Raw genomic sequence first — 17,060 nt, 5'->3', positions numbered from 1 at the left:
GCCATTGTAGCAGTGCTGTGTCAGCCCATTTCATTGAAGGTCTTTCTGTTCTTCACTGACCCTCTCATTTACCAAACAGAATGTCCTTTTCAAAGGGCTGATCCCTTCTGATAGCACGTCATATATGAGAGGAAGTCTTGCCATCCTCACTTCTAGTGAGCATTCTGGCTGGACTTCTTCCAATACAGATTTGTTAGTTCTTCTGGATGTCCATGGGACTATACTTGTAGTGGTTCCATGGTGTAGTGGTTAGCACATCTGCTTTACACGCAGAAGATCCTGGGTTCAATCCCCAGTGGAGCCAACTTAATCTTTTAGCGGCCTGCAATCCTACTTCCTGTGCTGCTTTATGTGCTTCTAAGTAGATTCACCTGGGTCTGTTTTCTGGTAGCACCTGTCTTCCACCCAGCGTGTGCTCCCTTGTCTTTGACTCTAACCTGCTGTTTTCATCTCAAGTGTTAGTAGGTTTAGGACACATTCTACAGGGATACGGCCTCACTGATAGAACAAACAAATCCTATTGCCAAATGGGATTTCATACACAGATATAGGGGTTAAAATTCTCAACACATATTTCTGGAGGATTCAATTTAACCTGTAACAACAATATGTTAAAATTATTATTAACCTTTTTAAAAACAGTCAGACTGTTTTCTAAAGTGGCTGTGTCATTTTGCATTCCCACCTGCACTGTATGAGAGTTCAAATTTGTCCACATCATCAGTAACACAGGTTATCATCTATGTTTTCTGGTATAGGCACAGAGTAAGTGTGAAGTGCTATGTCAATGTGGTTTAATTTATACATCCATGATGACTGTGAGTAGCACTGGTTGTATAGTGGTTAAGTACTACAGCGGCTAAGTAAAGGTCTGCAGTTCAATTCTACCAGCTGGTCTTTGGAAACCTTATGGGGCCCTTCTACTTTCCTATATGGTGGTTATGTGTTAGAACTCGACAGCAAAGAGTTTGGGCTGTTTTCTTTTTTGGTTTTATAAGTATGGTGTTGAACATCTTTACATGTGTTTACTAGCCATTTGCATGTCTTATTTGGACAAATGTGTATTCAAATCTTCTGTGTGTTTAAATTTGGTTCTTTATCTTAGTATTATTGATTTATAAAATTTCTTTACATATTCTGGATTCAAGTCCTTCATGAGATATTTGATTCAGGGATATTTTCTCCCAGCCTATGGTTTGTCTTTTCATTTTCCTAATGGTGTCTTTCGAAGTGCAAAAGATTTTAGTTTAGTTCTGTTAGTCAATTTTTTTCTTTATGGATAGTGCTTTTGGTGTCCAAGGTCACAAAGATTTTCTTCAGTGTTTTCACCTAAAACTTTCATAATTTGAGGTCTTACATTTCAGTCTATGATGGATTCTAAGTTAACGTTTGTGTATGGTTTGAGGGAAGGCTCTAAATTCTTCTTTTTGTGTGTGGATATCCAGTTGTCCCAGCACTAATTATTGAAAAGCTATCCTTTTTGTCTTGATTTGCCTGGGTATGTTTCTGAAAAGGGTCTCTATGAATCGGAAAGCACCACTTGGCTATGAATGAGAAGATTCTATGCTTCGCTCTCACTAGCTAAATAACTTTGGGGAAAAAATCCATTCCTACTTTTCATTTATAGAAGTTGATTTCATTTTCTAAAATAAATATTTTAGGGCATAAAAAATAGTACTACCATAATTTGGTCAATATTTTTCTTTGTTTTATTCTTTAAAATATTTTTAAAATAGTTCATTAGGGACACAGAGTTCTACAGCCTGTTAGGAGAGATTCTGCTTTAGACACCGTCTTCAAAATTGATTTCATCCACAGTCACGTGGATTTCCTTGGCACCACTGGCCCTGACAAACATTCCTAATTCTTCCTTGTGGGAAAAGAAGCCATTTAAAATTTACATAAATTAATCTTTACCACTTTAAATGAGAGCAAGCCATTAGCAAAGTAATCAATTAATCTAATCCCACATTCACCTGAAATTATTATTTTAAGCTAGTAATAACTTCCATATTTTAAAATTCTATATAAAAGAAATAGTCATAGCATGATTATAATTTTAGCTATTATGTTTTTCCATTTTTATTACCTATGAGCTTTTCAAGAATTGAATCAATGGTAGAATTTCTAATTTTGTTTCCATTACTTTTTAGTATGAAGGTTCATGTGCCTCTTAATCATAAATTGGATATAATATTGTTTCATGAGTCAAGTGTCCTCTAAAATCAAAAGCTGGATAATGAAATGCACTTCTTACCTAGGCATCACAACATTTCTTCCTGTCCGGATGTCCTGTTGGTGCTCCTGCGACATGATACAAAATTCTCAGCTCCTGAATTGCTTCCAATCTGGCCCAAACTACCTGCATCTCTTGCCTGAATTACTGTAGTAACCTAATAACCTTCCTACTGCTGCTTAGCAGCTGCCTGCTAAGCCTGCCTCCAACCTTGTTCTCTGTGTTGTGTGCTGGGTTGTGACACCCAGGTTCGCTCCTTTCAGAACCAAGGCATTCATTTCCCCAGCTGCCACAAGTGTTGCTCCCTCATGGCACAAAGTTGAGGCCCTCTCTAGGAATTGCCCTCGGCTGAAAGGAACTGCCTCAGTCAAGGCCATGTTGCCTCTCTGAGCAGCCCACAGTAATGGATGCTTAATACATACCTATAAAGGTCTGACTCTCTTGCCTTAACTCTGAAGGGCTCTCCCATTTTCAAGGCTCCTCACGGGATCAGATCAGGCCTCTGTTGCTGCCTGTCGACTTTTCCCCTTCTAACCCTGCATCCCTCACTGCTTTACAGGTGTTGTTCCCATATCATTCCCTAATAAACTTCCTGCAGACAAATATCTAATCCACATGAATACAGCTTGTGCCAGGAGTGGTCAAGAAACCATACATTGAATGGGATTTTGGAGCTGGGTCATTCTCTATTCATATGGCAATGAATCATATGTCATTAATATAGTGAACCAACGTTATCTCCTACAAGTGCCCTGAGAGTCTAAATATCCATGGACCATACAAGGCTCAGGAGATAAAAAGTCTCTTTAGGTGCTTTCACAGGGGTACTCTGCCTATTACATTTTGCCCTAAATTGGAAATTAATCAACTTTAGCCTTTGAGGGAGCACAAAGAAGAGGCCGTCTCTCCAGGATATAGGAACGCACAGGGCGGATCCAACGGGGATCCTCTTTCCTGTCTGGAAGGGAATCCTCACGTCCTGATCCACCTGATCCTTTCCAGGGGTTGCAGTACCCTTCTCTAAGGCTTTCTGGGGAAGGATGAAGGAGCACTCTCTAGTCAATGTTTCTCTAGGGAAGAAATAGACAAGCTCCAGAACGTCTTATTTTGCAATGGTGGAGCGAAGTTCATTACTGCTGGAGGTAGTTTTTGAGTTTCTTTTCTTTTTCTTTTTGCAGGAATGCAGAAAGGGGAAATAGAAAACATAAAGAGAAGCTTGAAAAAATAGTGTCATCTAGTCATCGTTAAGATTATGTATATGAGAGTCTCCTTTGGATGAGTGAAGAGGAAGACAACAAAGACAGATCTATCTGAATGTAAAAGAGTAGTTTTTTTTTTTTTTTTTTTTTTAAACAGTTGTCTGGTTAGAATGTTTGTTTAGAGTGTGATGTTAATAATGCCAAGTTCCCAGCTTTGGTCTATGTTTGAGCCAGGAAAACAAGATTTCTGTTGATTAAAAATAAACACAGAAATAACTTTGCACTCAATTCACACCCAGCTAAACTGAGAAAATAGGCACTCTGATATAAAATCTAGTTCAAATGTCGACTGTATCTCTTTAATAATCCTCAGTAGTGACACCTACCCTCTTTGCTCCCCCTCAAAAATGGGCATGGTGAAGACAAGAAACAAAGAGATTTTTGAAACAAGTGACACAAAGCCAGAAGATGGAAATTTTAGTGAAGAAAAGGAGGCTAGGAGTGGGGATGGCCTTGGGGATGGGCGGTGTGCATGGAGGCCATTGTCCATCTGACACCTCGTTCTCCTTGTCCCTTTTCCAGGGCTCAATGCACTGTGTTTCCATGGGACTGTCAAGTACTTTCTCTACCTGATTATCTCTGCTACCTGATTGTCACCTCAGCCCTTGCACTGCTCTTTCTTACCGCTGAAACTAATCCCTATAGATTTATAGTAGTCGCAGTCAGACACAATGCATATTTTCCTTCCTTCTTTCTTTTTTTTTTTTAAGGTATCAATTGACTTGCACTCTAATTGCTGTGCATGAAGAGAGATTTTTTTTTTTCCTTTTCTGGATCTCCAAGACCTAGAATGATGCCAAAGCCAGAGTGAATGTATGAAACCTCTTAATTTTCTCTTGACTTTCAGGTTACTTCCATAAATATTCATATATGCCATTTGTCTCCTGCCTTAAAATAATGAATTTTGATACACTTCGATACATAATTTGTGGGCAACACATATTCCAAAAAACGTAAAACTTTTCAAATATGTTGCAAAATCCATTTGGTGGCATTGATTTCTCAAATACTCCACACCCCCCGCCCCCAAAACATAGACACACACACTTGCACAACCCAAAGCCACCAGGCCTCTCTAACTATGACCCAGGAATCATAAATGTGCTTATAAGACTTATCCTGCTGTACAAAAGCCAAAAAAGACAAAAGTTTGACCCAACCAGACTTCTTGGGTGCATACTTAAGCTAATATTCCCCAAAGAACTTTTATTTTTCAACATTACACCAACCGCCACTGGAGGGCAGCAAATACTTTCAGTGGAAGAATCCCCTTCCAAGAATCCTAACCAAAAACAAAAAACCAAACCCATGGCCATGGAGTCGATTCTGACTCATAGCGACCCTATAGGACAGAGTAAGAATCCTAAGATCCCAAAAATGTTTGTGGACACTTTCTTTCCAACGCGTCATGAAAGCGTTTTAACTGGGAAATTCACATTGTTTACCCATGAAATTTTTCATTAGAAAAAATTTAATAATCTTCATATATTCTTGGTATGTCCTATTTAATATTCCAAGATTATTCTATGTTCTGTCGAAAGCTCTTCGAAATTAATGGTAATCATTATGTTTAAAAATACTTTAAAATTTGCTTTATTTAGCCTTACATTAGTTATATAAATAATTCCCCTGAAGTCTTTCCCTTTTAAAAATTATCAACATATTAATGACATCATGTTGATTAAACCAAATGAACAAGACCTTCGGAAAGAAGAAAAAAATTGATGAAGACTCCTGATGACATTTGATTTGAACCCGGAAGTCCCTAGGGGTCGATTTCAAAGCGGATAAGCTTTTGAGGTCCTCACTTGACAGAAAACCTGTACATTCCACGCTCTGAATCTGAAGGGAGCCAGGTCCACTGGCTCCACTCAGAGGGGGATCTTTGGGGCAGGGGCCTTCTCTTAAGACCCGCCTCCACCCTCTTGGAAACCACGGAAACAGAGAGGAACTGGGCAGGGGAGGCGCTGGCACTGGCTATGGGTGAGGGAAGACCTGAGTGTCAGCCTCTCTAGGGAGAAGATGTACTGCTTTCAAGCCCAGACCAACACAGAGGGCAGGAGAGTTCTTGCGTTGGTCACAAAATATACGCTCTTCTATGTTCGGTTAATGGCAATGGGTGGTTGCTTTTTATATGTTCGGTAAGGAGGAAGGATCTCCGGTACAAAATTAGTTCATTTCTAAGCTCAGAAAACAGATGTTTTCCCACCGTGTTTCATAGCAAGCAAGGCCTTTCCTATATTGGGCAAGCCCAATCACTGCAACTACGATGAAACTGGCCTTCAGTCTCAAGTTCCCTCTACAGAATAGAGTTTTTCTAGATGCCCCAGGCTGGATAATCTCAAAGCCGTCTTTTCCTCCAGAAAATTCTCACAGTGACGGTACACTTCTTTCACTCATACTTTTTGCCTATTAAAACGACCAAGCAAACTCCACTATTCATAACAATCAATGTCTTCCCTCATAGATCCCATTCCTTTACAAACACAGGCGGGCTGGCGACAGGAATGAAGCATTTAATTTTAAGAAACTCCTCAGTATTGTCCCATGGAAATTACTCTTGTGTATGCCCCTCTAGGGAAAGAAATTACCCTTTAGGAACCGGAGCACCAGACCCTCAGGACCGAACTCTGGAAGCCCGTGAGTCCGCACTAGGGGCCGGGCAGCTAGCTGCAGGGATATGACCCTGGAATATCAAGCTGCGGGCCAGATACAGGGAAGGGGTGATTTGCAAGACTGGACTCTATATTGTTCATCCCTGGGACATCACACATCTTTATGTTAGGCTTCACACATGCCTACTTCTTTTAAGTTAGTCTACAGTTTCTTGTTGCATTTACTTGATTTACTGAAGGAAAATGAAAACTGTGATATGTTTTTCTTTTCTTTCTTCTTCCCACCGTTTCGCTATCTTCCCTTAACATTCCCTTTTTTGCTTAGGTAAAGGGAGTCGCCTTTTTCCAGGTTTTGCCTTAAGCATCGCTTAGTATAGCGGACCCGCACACTCAGTACCTAGTGTAGAGATGGCAGGTGCCCCCAGATCAGTAGGGAGAAGATGGTGGTGTCTGCGCTTCTCCATTCCAGCGTCCATGTTTTATGGGGGTGGCTAGAAAAGAGCAGCTTGAAACCTCCGAAAAAATCTGAGCGTCAAGACCTCCACTGTTTGAATATTGCAGGTAATGTTTACAAGAATATATTGGCCAGTTAGCAAAATCTAGAGCCTTTGTTTATTTTTCCAAAACCTGATTATCAGCCAAGATGATATTCTGTACGCTTTTTCCAATTCTCGAACTGAAATTATTGACCAACCAACCATGCTGTGCAGGCACCTGGGACCCTAGAGGAGTGAAGAGCGAGACAACACAGTCCTCGTCCTCAGGGAAAGGAAAGAGGGACATGAGCGGTGAATGACAATAAAATCGCAAAATGGACCCACAGAGATCCACGCTGCAGGGCATTTTCTCGAACACAGAAGAAGGGTCATCTGCCCAGGATTTCAGAACAGGCAAGGAAGATCCACCGGGATGTTCCTTCCTGTCAGGAGGGGAATCCTCAGGACGTCAGCAGGGACCAAATCAACCAGGTCCTTCTCCTGAGGTGTCTGAATCGTTCTCAAAGGTTTGCTTCCTGGGGTAGGCTGAAGGAGCCCTCTCTAGTAATGTTTCTGTTGGGATGAAATCGACGGCTCCAGAACTTCTTGTTTTCCACAGGAGAAGCGAATTCATCTCTGCTGGAGGTAGAGATTTTGTGCCTGTTTCTGCGGGAGTGAGGAAAGAGGAAATAAAAAACATACAGAGAAGCTTGAAAAAGGAGTGTCATTTATTCATAGTTAAGATTATGTAAAAGCAAGTATCGTTTGGATGAGTGAAGAAGGTGTGAAAAATCTTCCTAGTGTGTGAACATAAAAAAATTTTCTCCCTGAGGTGGCCGGTTAGCTCAGTTGGTTAGAGCGTGGTGCTAATAACGCCAAGGTCGCGGGTTCAATCCCCGTACTGGCCAAGGGGAAAAGTTTTCTGATTAAGAAAAAAATCTTGCTATCCTCACTGTACACCCAGCTGCACGTTGAAAATAATCTCTGTGACATCAAATCTAGGTCAATTGTCGACTTTATTTCCCTAATCCTCAGTAGTAACACCTATACACTCTTTGTTCCCCCTCTAACGGGGGACGGGGGAGGGGACAGTTTTTTGGAACAAGTGATATAAAGCCTTCAGATAGAAATTTGAGTGAAGAAAACCAGGGTAAGAGTGGGGATGGTCTTGGAGATGGGGTGTGCGTCTGATGGCCGCTGTGCATCTCAGTATCTCATTTTCCTTGTGCCTTTCTCAGGGTCCAGCTCACTGTGACTCCTTGACACTGTCAAGCACGTTCTCTAACTGATTATCTCCTCTACCTGAGTGTTTATTCATCCCTTATAATGCGCTTTCCTACTCTTGAACATGGTGTTTCTACTTATTAAATAAGGACAGTCAAATATAATGCAAATTTCCATTTTTTTAACCTACAAGTTGGCTTCTGTCCATGATACAATTTCTGTCCATGAAGACAGATTTCTTTTTCTGGATCCCCAAGACCTAGAACGGGGCCAAAGTCAGATGAACACGGGAAACCTCTGAATAGTCTCCTGACTATTGTGTTATTTCCACGAATATTCACATGTGCTGTCTCCTAACTTAACAAGGTTTCTCTTGACCCAACATATCCCTCTAGCTACTACCCTGTTTCTCAGATGGCTTTATAACATCCCCTAGAGAATTATCCAGATTTCCTAGCTCCAGTTCTGAAATCCACTACATTCTGGTTTTTGACACCACCAGTTCATGGAAACTTCTTGTCAAGATTACCAATGACTTCTCACTTTTTCAAGACCGTCTCTTCCTTGACTTCTGTTAAGGATTCAATTGTGCCCCCCTAAAATTTGTGTTGAAATCCAAACCCCTATACCTGGGAATTTATTCCCATTGGGGAACCAGTTTTCTTTGTTCTGTTAATGAGGCCATAATCAGTGTAGGATATGTTTTAAATGTAATAACTCTTGAGATACAAAAAGAACAGATTAGGCCCTGTGACAAGGGAGGACAAACTGAGGAAGACAGAAGCACATGTGAGGATCAACAAGGACCCCAGGAACTCTGAGGCTATGGAAACTGAGGCAAGGATCTTCCCCCAGGGCCAACAGAAAGAAAGAATTCCCCTAGAGCTGTGCCCTGAATTTGGACTTCCAGACTCTAGCCCGAAGGAAATAAGACAACTTCTCAATGTCAGTAAACACTATCTTAAAACTTCTTTTTTTTTTTTTTTTGAATTCCAAGACACTGCTGTCCTGACTGCCTTTCTACCTCACTGGCTCATCCTTCTCAATAGTTTTTGTTGGTGTCACCTCTCCTCACCCATTGTATAGGAGCATGTCCCACAGACTGGTCCTTGAACATTTTCTCTATATGTACTCCCTCCCTGGTAATCTCACCCATTCTCATTCTTTCAATCATCAACACATTAGAGCTGCCCCATAGGGTTTCCAAGGTTATCTTCTTTCTGGAAGCAGACTGCCACATCTTTCTCCCATGGAGTGACTGGTGGGTTTGAACTGGTGACCCTTTGGCTAGCAGACAAACCCTTAACCACTTGATGAAAACGGGTTTGGTTTTTTGGTTTATATGCCTACAACTCACAAATGTGTATCTGCATTCTAGACCACTCCATGAACCTCACATCTTGTATATACAACTGATTCTTTGACGTTACCACTTGAAAGTTTTATACTAGGCATTTAAAAGTTAGCATGTATAAAACTGAACACCCATTTTTCTCTAATAATCCTACTATATACAGTCTTTCAACTCAATTCTTCCACTCTTTCAGGCTAAAAGACCTTGAAGTCATCATTTATTTTTTTCTCTGTGTCATATCTCACATCCAGTTTGTGAGGAATTTCCCTTCTCTCTATCTTCAAAATACATCCAGACCCTGACTACTTCTTACTACTCTTGACAGCCACCATCTTGTCTGGCATTGGAGAAAAAGACCCCAGAATCAAATTTGATGAAAAGAGGTATTTATTAAGCAAATACAAAGGTGATCGTTGCAATGAGAGATGTGCCAGTGTGCACCAGACACAAGAGACTAACAGAAGCCACTGAATCACAATCAGGGAATCTCTAATATACTACTACAGAAGGAAGTAAATTAAGAAAAATTACATTATTGCCAAAGGTCAGAAACATATCATATGGGAATACATGATTGGCTTAAGGAGTCTTCCTTGACTTTATACCCATTTAGTTAGTAGGGAGATGTTTCATTGGGAACAACCTGGGAACATCCACTCTTGCTTTAGTGACTTGGAATGGGTTGTCAGGTCAGTCACGAGGAAATTGCACTACGCTGCTTTGTGAGAGCGTAATTTTCCTATAGCATAGCCTCTTTGTAGGCTAAGATAAAGTACCTTTGGTGGGACATCCTTCCCCTGCGTATGGGAAACGATAAGTTTCTGTGTGTGCTGTCTCTCATTTCTTTCTGGAACTTTTCATAATGATTTTAACAAATGTTCACACAAAACAGATTCCAGCATTAACTACTACCCCTTAAGAAACTTTTGTATAAAAATAGATTTTAGCCCCTGGACTTTATTCAGCCTCGCTACTTCTGGCAAGGCACCTATATAAATTTTAGACTCCCTAGTCATGTCCAGCACCCTGGTGGAGCAGTGGTTAAGAGCTATGGCTGCTAACCAAAAGGTTGGCAATTTGAATCCACCAACACTCCTTGGAAACTCTATTGGGGGCAGTTCTGCTCTGTCGTATAGGGTCGCTACTTGGCTGAGTCAACTCCATAGCAATGAGTTTGACTTTTTTTTGGGAGGGGGGTTGTCACATTCAAGCCATTGTCATTTGTTACATGTAGCATGAGGAAAGGGACTTAACAAATCTCCTTGTATTTATTCTTCTTTGTGTAAAAAACATTCTCCACAGAACTGGCAAAGGGACCTTTTAAAAACATAATCACATGGAGTTACTTCACTGCTTAAAACCCATCATCCACTCATTTTATCAGAATAGAAGTGACCTTAAAAAATGGCATGTAAAAAGGTCATGGAAGCTCCTTACAAATCCAAACTCCCTGAGGGACTGAATTGCTGAGCTGAGGGCTGTGGGAACCATGGTCTGCGGCTACATCTAGCTAAATTGGCATAACATAGTTTATAAAGAAAATCTTCTATGTTCTACTTTGGGTATTAGCATCTGGGGTCTTAAAAGCCTGTGAGCAGCCATCTAAGATACACCGCTGGTCTCGCCCCTTTGGGAGCAAGGAAGAATGAAGAAGACTAAAACAAGACTGATTAACCCCAAGGACTAACGGACCACATCTACCACCAGACTGAGTCCACTACAGCTAGATGATGCCCGGCTACCACCACTGACTGCTCTGACAGGGATCACAATAGAGATTCTGGGACAGAGCTGAAGAAAAATGTAGAACAAAATTGTAAATCACAAAGAAGACCAGACTTACAGGCCTGACAGAGACTGGAGAAACTCTGAGAGTATGTCTCCTGAAATCCTTTCTGCTCAGTAATGCAGTCACACCTGAGGTTCACCCTTCAGCCAAAGATTAGACAGGCCCATGAAACAAAACAAGACTAAAGGGGCAGAACAGCACAGAGGCAAAGACTAGAAGGCAGGACGGGACAGGAAAGCTGGCAATAGGGAACCCAAGGTGGAGAAGGCAGAGTGTAACTGACACAGATTTGAATCCACACTTCCCTTTGTCTTATGTCCCCTTTGTCCTCTTCTTTCAGCATATGTGCACCCTCCACCTCTTTAGTGAACAACTATGTAGTCATACTATGATAAATATGTTTTGTTCTCAGAAAGAACACTTGTAGCTGATGTATGACAAAGTCGTAGTTCATGAATAAGCAAGCAATAGAATGTTCCAGGAAGGTAATGTCCATATGCTCCCTAGAAAGCTGTTTATGTACACACTTTGCTCACAGAAAGTCTATGATGATTAACTGAGCTTGTGAAAACTTTGTGACTCATATGTGACACATGTGTAACACCCAGCCCTCATGTATAAGAACCTTCCTCACTTTTCAGAGATTGGAGCACCTCCCAGTGCTACTGCAACATGGGTGCACTTCTCAGTGCTGCCTCCAAACTGGGCTGTTGCTTTGGTTGTTTTCTATTCTACAGTAAAATCTATCTTTTCTCTCCTTACAGAGTTTTTGTTAGCTTGCACTTTTACTTATCTGGTGTCACAAGTGGGATTTGATGGTGCATTATCTTTTAGGCAACTGAGATGCTGAGGACCCAGACCCTGGTCTCCAATGCCATGATTTCTCAGAGTCTGCTTAATAACTTCTTGAAAACGAGCTCTGCTACATCAAAATTTTTTGAGTTTTAGTATAGGTTTCTTCTGGTTCTTGAAGTTTTTATTGTTTGTTGGGTTCTTGTTTAGTTTTTTGTTCTTGTTGTTTTGATTCTTGCAAGTCAAAGTTTTTATTTGGATTTTTATTTGAGCTCCCCCTAGACAGTTTTTGTTTTTTGGTTTTACTTTCTTGCAAGACACTGTCTCTAAGTTACTAAACAGAATAAAAAATTGCAGAGTTAAATTTCAACTCCTACTCCCCTCTGTTGAATTGCCAGCTGCTCCTCCTTTTGGTTCTGATAACAAAGCTGATTGAACTTACTTTCTTTTCAATGAAACTAGGCAACAAACCTCTCTTTCAAGTGCCTTCTAAAACCCATCCTAATACACTAATTGAGAATTTCAGGGATCACTTTGGGAAAATGAGTTCCTACTTGCAATTGTCTTTTCTTTCCTCTGGGCAACCTTTTGTTTAATTTTCAGCTTTAGTCAAAATATCTGAATAAAATCCATCCAACTAAACATGCATATGAGGCAATTGAAAAGAACATGGCTTCAGTCAGGTGCACCTTAGTCCTCAAAGTGACATGTTTCCTTTTGAACACTTTAAAGATTTTTCATAGGGCTTTCTAAAATTTCAGCTCATTTCTCTCTTACTCCTGTTTCATAATCTCGGCTTTTAATAACTATCCTAAGAATCTTTGGTATCAATGGCTCTGTTTAAAAACACACCTGAAAATAAAATAAGTTATTTTAATTGGTGTAGCAAAGTCTTAAAAAAGGACAAATTATTTGTCTAAAGATCCTACACTGCATGCCAAAGACAACATTATGAAAATACAATAATTTCCAACCTCCATATGGTATTACTAAATTAGATTATAATATTTCTTCACAGAACTTACTGTGATTGGTTTGATGATAAATGAGCATCTACAGAAATTGAGTAATCTTAATATTTTTAATATTCCCAAGAATTAATGAAAGGGAACTTGTTCTGCAGAATTTTTACGTTTTGTCATATGTGAATTTAAAAACAGTTTCCAACATTTCCTTAAGTAACTAAGGCTAGATTAAATATATGAAATGTGTTTCAGTAAAAGAATTTGGATGGATATAGAAAGTTGTAGAAGGCTAGAGGGAAGGTGTAGAAAATTACCGAGATGAAAAAGAGGTAAGGATGGAAAAAGAATTTAGATGATTATTCAGCGTTATAGAATGTTGAAAGAAGGTCAAATAGAAAGCTAGTATGCTACAGAAAAAAGTATATTATGTGTATTGAGGGTTTGAGTTTGTGTACTGAAGGATTATAAAATGAGAAATACATCCCAAAGGCAAGAAATTTGAAAGTTTTCTTAAAGAAGGAATTTGATTGATGTGGTCTGTGTTTTTATACTGCTGCAGCTAAAGTTTGATGAGTTAATCCATGAGAATTTTTTTCCCCTCGTATTTTCTTTCTTTTTTTATTATAATTTTCATTGAGCTTTAAGTGAATGTTTACAAATCAAGTCAGTCTGTCACATATTAGCTTATATACAGCTTACTCCCACTTACTCTCCCCCTAATGAGTAATGAGTCAGCCCTTCCAGTCTCTACTTTCGTGACAATTTTGCCAGTTTCTAACCCTCTCTACCCTCCGATCTCCTCTCCAGACAGGAGATGCCAACACAGTCTCAAGTGTCCACCTGATACAAGTAGCCCACTCTTCATCATCATCTCTCTCCTACCCATTGTCCAGTCCCTTCCATGTCTGATGAGTTGTCTTCAGGAATGGTTCCTGTCCTGGGCCAACAGAAGGTTTGGGGACCATGACCGCCGGGATTCCTCTAGACTCAGTCAGACCATTAAGTATGGTCTTTTTATGAGAATTTGGGGACTGCATCCCACTGATCTCCTGCTTCCTCAGGGGTTCTCTGTTGTGCTCCCTGTCAGGGCAGTCATGGGTTGTGGCCGGGCACCATCTAGTTCTTCTTGTCTCAGGATGATGTAAGTCTCTGGTTCATGTGACCCTTTCTGTCTCTTGGGCTCATAGATATCGTGTGCCCTTGGTGTTCTTCATTCTCCTTTAATCCAGGTGGGTTGAGACCAATTGATGCATCTTAGATGGCCGCTTGTTAGCATTTTAGACCCCAGACGCCACATTTCAAAGTGGGATGCAGAATGTTTTCATAATAGAATTATTTTGCCAATTGACTTAGAAGTCCCCTTAAGCCATAGTCCCAAACCCCCGCCATTGCTCCGCTGACCTTTGGAGCATTCAGTTTATCCCGGAAACTTCTTTGTTTTGGTCCAGTCCAGTTGAGCTGACCTTCCATGTATTGAGTATTGTCCTTCCCTTCACCTAAAGTAGTTCTTATCTACTAACTAACCAGTAAATAACCCACCCTACCTCTCTCCTCCCCCCCATAACCACAAAAGTATGTGTTCTTCTCAGTTTATACTATTTCTCAAGATCTTATAATAGTGGTCTTATACAATATTTGTCCTTTTGCCTCTGACTAATTTCACTCAGCATAATGCCTTCCAGGTTCCTCCATGTCATGAAATGTTTCACCGATTCGTCACTGTTCTTTATTGATGTGTAGTATTCCATTGTGTGAATATACCACAATTTATTTAACCATTCATTGATTGATGGACACCTTGGTTACTTCCAGCTTTTTGCTATTGTAAACAGAGCTACAATAAACATGGGTGTGCATACATCTGTTCGTGTGAAGGCTCTTATTTCTCTAGGGTATATTCTGAGGAGCGGGATTTCTGTGTTGTATGGTAGTTCTATTTCTAACTTTTTAAGAAAATGCTAGATACATTTCCAAAGTGGTTGTACCATTTTACATTTCCACCAGCAGTGTAAGAGAGTTCCAATCTCTCCGCAGCCTCTCCAACATTTATTATTTTGTGTTTTTTGGATTAATGCCAGCCTTGTTGGAGTGAGATGGAATCTCATTGTAGTTTTAATTTGCATTTTTCTAATGGCTAATGATCGAGAGCATTTTCTCATGTATCTGTTAGCTGCCTGAATATCTTCTTTAGTGAAGTGTGTGTTCATATCCTTTGCCCACTTTTTGATTGGGTTGTTTGTCTTTTTGTGGTTGAGTTTTAGCAGAATTATATAGATTTTAGAGATCAGGCGCTGGTCAGAGATGTCATAGCTGAAATTTTTTTTCCCAATCTGTAGGTGGTCTTTTTACCCTTTTGGCGAAGTCTTTAGATGAGCATAGGTGTTTGATTTTTAGGAGCTCCCAGTTATCTGGTTTCTCTTCGCCATTTTTGGTAATGTTTTGTATTCTGTTTATGCCTTGTATTAGGGCTCCTAACGTTGTCCTTATTTTTTCTTCCGTGATCTTTATGTTTTAGTCTTTATGTTTAGGTCTTTGGTCTACTTGGAGTTAGTTGTTGTGCATGGTGTGAGGTATGGGTCCTGTTTCACCTTTTTGCAAATGGATATCCAGTTATGCTAGCACCATTTGTTAAAAAGACTATCTTTTGCCCAATTAACTGACACTGGGCCTTTTTCAAATATCAGCTGCTCATATATGGGTGGATTTATATCTGGGTTCTCAATTCTGTTCCATTGGTCTATGTGTCTGTTGTTGTACCAGTACCAGGCTGTTTTGACTACTGTGGCTGTATAATAGGTTCTGAAATCAGGTAGAGTGAGGCCTCCCACTTTCTTCTTCTTTTTCAGGAATGCTTTACTTATCCGGGGCTTCTTTCCCTTCCATATGAAGTTGGTGATTTGTTTCTCCATCACATTAAACAATGTCATTGGAATTTGGATCGGAAGTGCATTGTATGTATAGATGGCTTTTGGTAGAATAGACATTTTTACTATGTTGAGTCTTCCTATCCATGAGCAAGGTATGTTTTTCCACTTAAGCAGGTCCTTTTTAGTTTCTTATAGTAGTACTTTGTAGTTTTCTTTGTATAGGTCTTTTACTTCTTTGGTAAGATTTATTCCTAAGTATTTTATCTTCTTGGGGGCTACTGTGAATGGTATTGATTTGGTTATTTCCTCTTCGATGTTGTTTTTGTTGATGTAGAGGAATCCAAGTGTTTTTTGTATGTTTATGTTATAACCTGAGACTCTGCCAAACTCTTCTATTAGTTTCAGTAGTTTTCTGGAGGATTCCTTAGGGTTTTCTGTGTATAAGATCATGTCATCTGCAAATAGAGATAATTTTACTTCTTCCTTGCCAATCCGGATGCCCTTTATTTCTTTGTCTAGCCTAATATGCTCTGGCTAGGATCTCTAGCCCAATGTTGAATAAGAGCGGTGATAAAGGGCATCCTTGTCTGGTTCCCTTTCTCAAGGGAAATGCTTTCAGGCTCTCTCCATTTAGAGTGATGTTGGCTGTTGGCTTTGTATAGATGCCCTTAATTATCTTGAGGAATTTTCCTTCAATTCCTATTTTTCTGAGAGTTTTTATCATAAATGGGTGTTGGACTTCGTCAAATGCCTTTTCTGCATCAATTGATAAGATTATGTGGTTTTTGTCTTTTGTTTTATTTACATGGTGGATTACATTAATGGTTTTTCTAATATAAAACCAGCCTTGCATACCTGGTATAAATCCCACTTGGTCTTGGTGGATTATTTTTTTTTGATATGTTGTTGAATTCTATTGGCTAGAATTTTGTTGAGGATTTTTGCATGTATGTTCATGAGGGTTATAGGTCTGTAATTTTCTTTTTTTGTGATGTCTTTACTTTTGGTTTTGGTATCAGGGATATGGTGGCTTCATAGAATGAGTTAGGTAGTATTCCGTCATTTTCTATGTTTTGAAATACCTTTAGTAGTAGTGGTGTTAACTCTTCTCTGAAAGTTTGGTAGAACTCTGCAGTAAAGCCATCTGGGCCAGGGCTTTTTTTTGTTGTGAGTTTTTGGATTACCGTTTCAATCTTTTTTTTTTTTTATTATGGGTCTATTTAGTTGTTCTACTTCTGATTGTGTTAGTTTAGGTAGGTAGTGTTTTTCCAGGAATTCATCCATTTCTTTTAGGTTTGCAAATTTCTTAGAGTACAATTTTTCGTAATAATCTGATATGATTCTTTTAATTTCAGTTGGGCCTGTTGTGATGTGGCCCATCTCGTTTCTTATTCGGGTTATTTGTTTCCTTTCCTGTATTTCTTTAGTGAGTCTAGCCAATGGTTTATCAATTCTGTTAATTTTTTCAAAGAACCAGCTTTTG

The 17,060-nt window shown here is 39.7% G+C and overlaps 2 non-coding genes across 2 annotated transcripts; both read left to right on the top strand.

Moving 5' to 3' along the window:
* Nucleotides 1-231: 231 nt before the first annotated feature.
* TRNAV-UAC (transfer RNA valine (anticodon UAC)) lies at nt 232-304 on the top strand. Its single transcript has one exon. It is a non-coding gene; the product is annotated as a tRNA-Val (tRNA).
* A 7,116-nt stretch (nt 305-7,420) lies between these two features.
* On the top strand, nt 7,421-7,494 carry TRNAI-AAU (transfer RNA isoleucine (anticodon AAU)). Its single transcript has one exon. It is a non-coding gene; the product is annotated as a tRNA-Ile (tRNA).
* Nucleotides 7,495-17,060: the final 9,566 nt, after the last annotated feature.

The sequence above is a fragment of the Elephas maximus genome, chromosome 1 (assembly GCF_024166365.1).
Source record: "Elephas maximus indicus isolate mEleMax1 chromosome 1, mEleMax1 primary haplotype, whole genome shotgun sequence".
Taxonomy (NCBI): domain Eukaryota; kingdom Metazoa; phylum Chordata; class Mammalia; order Proboscidea; family Elephantidae; genus Elephas; species Elephas maximus.
This window is presented reverse-complemented; position numbering and strand designations above follow the sequence as displayed.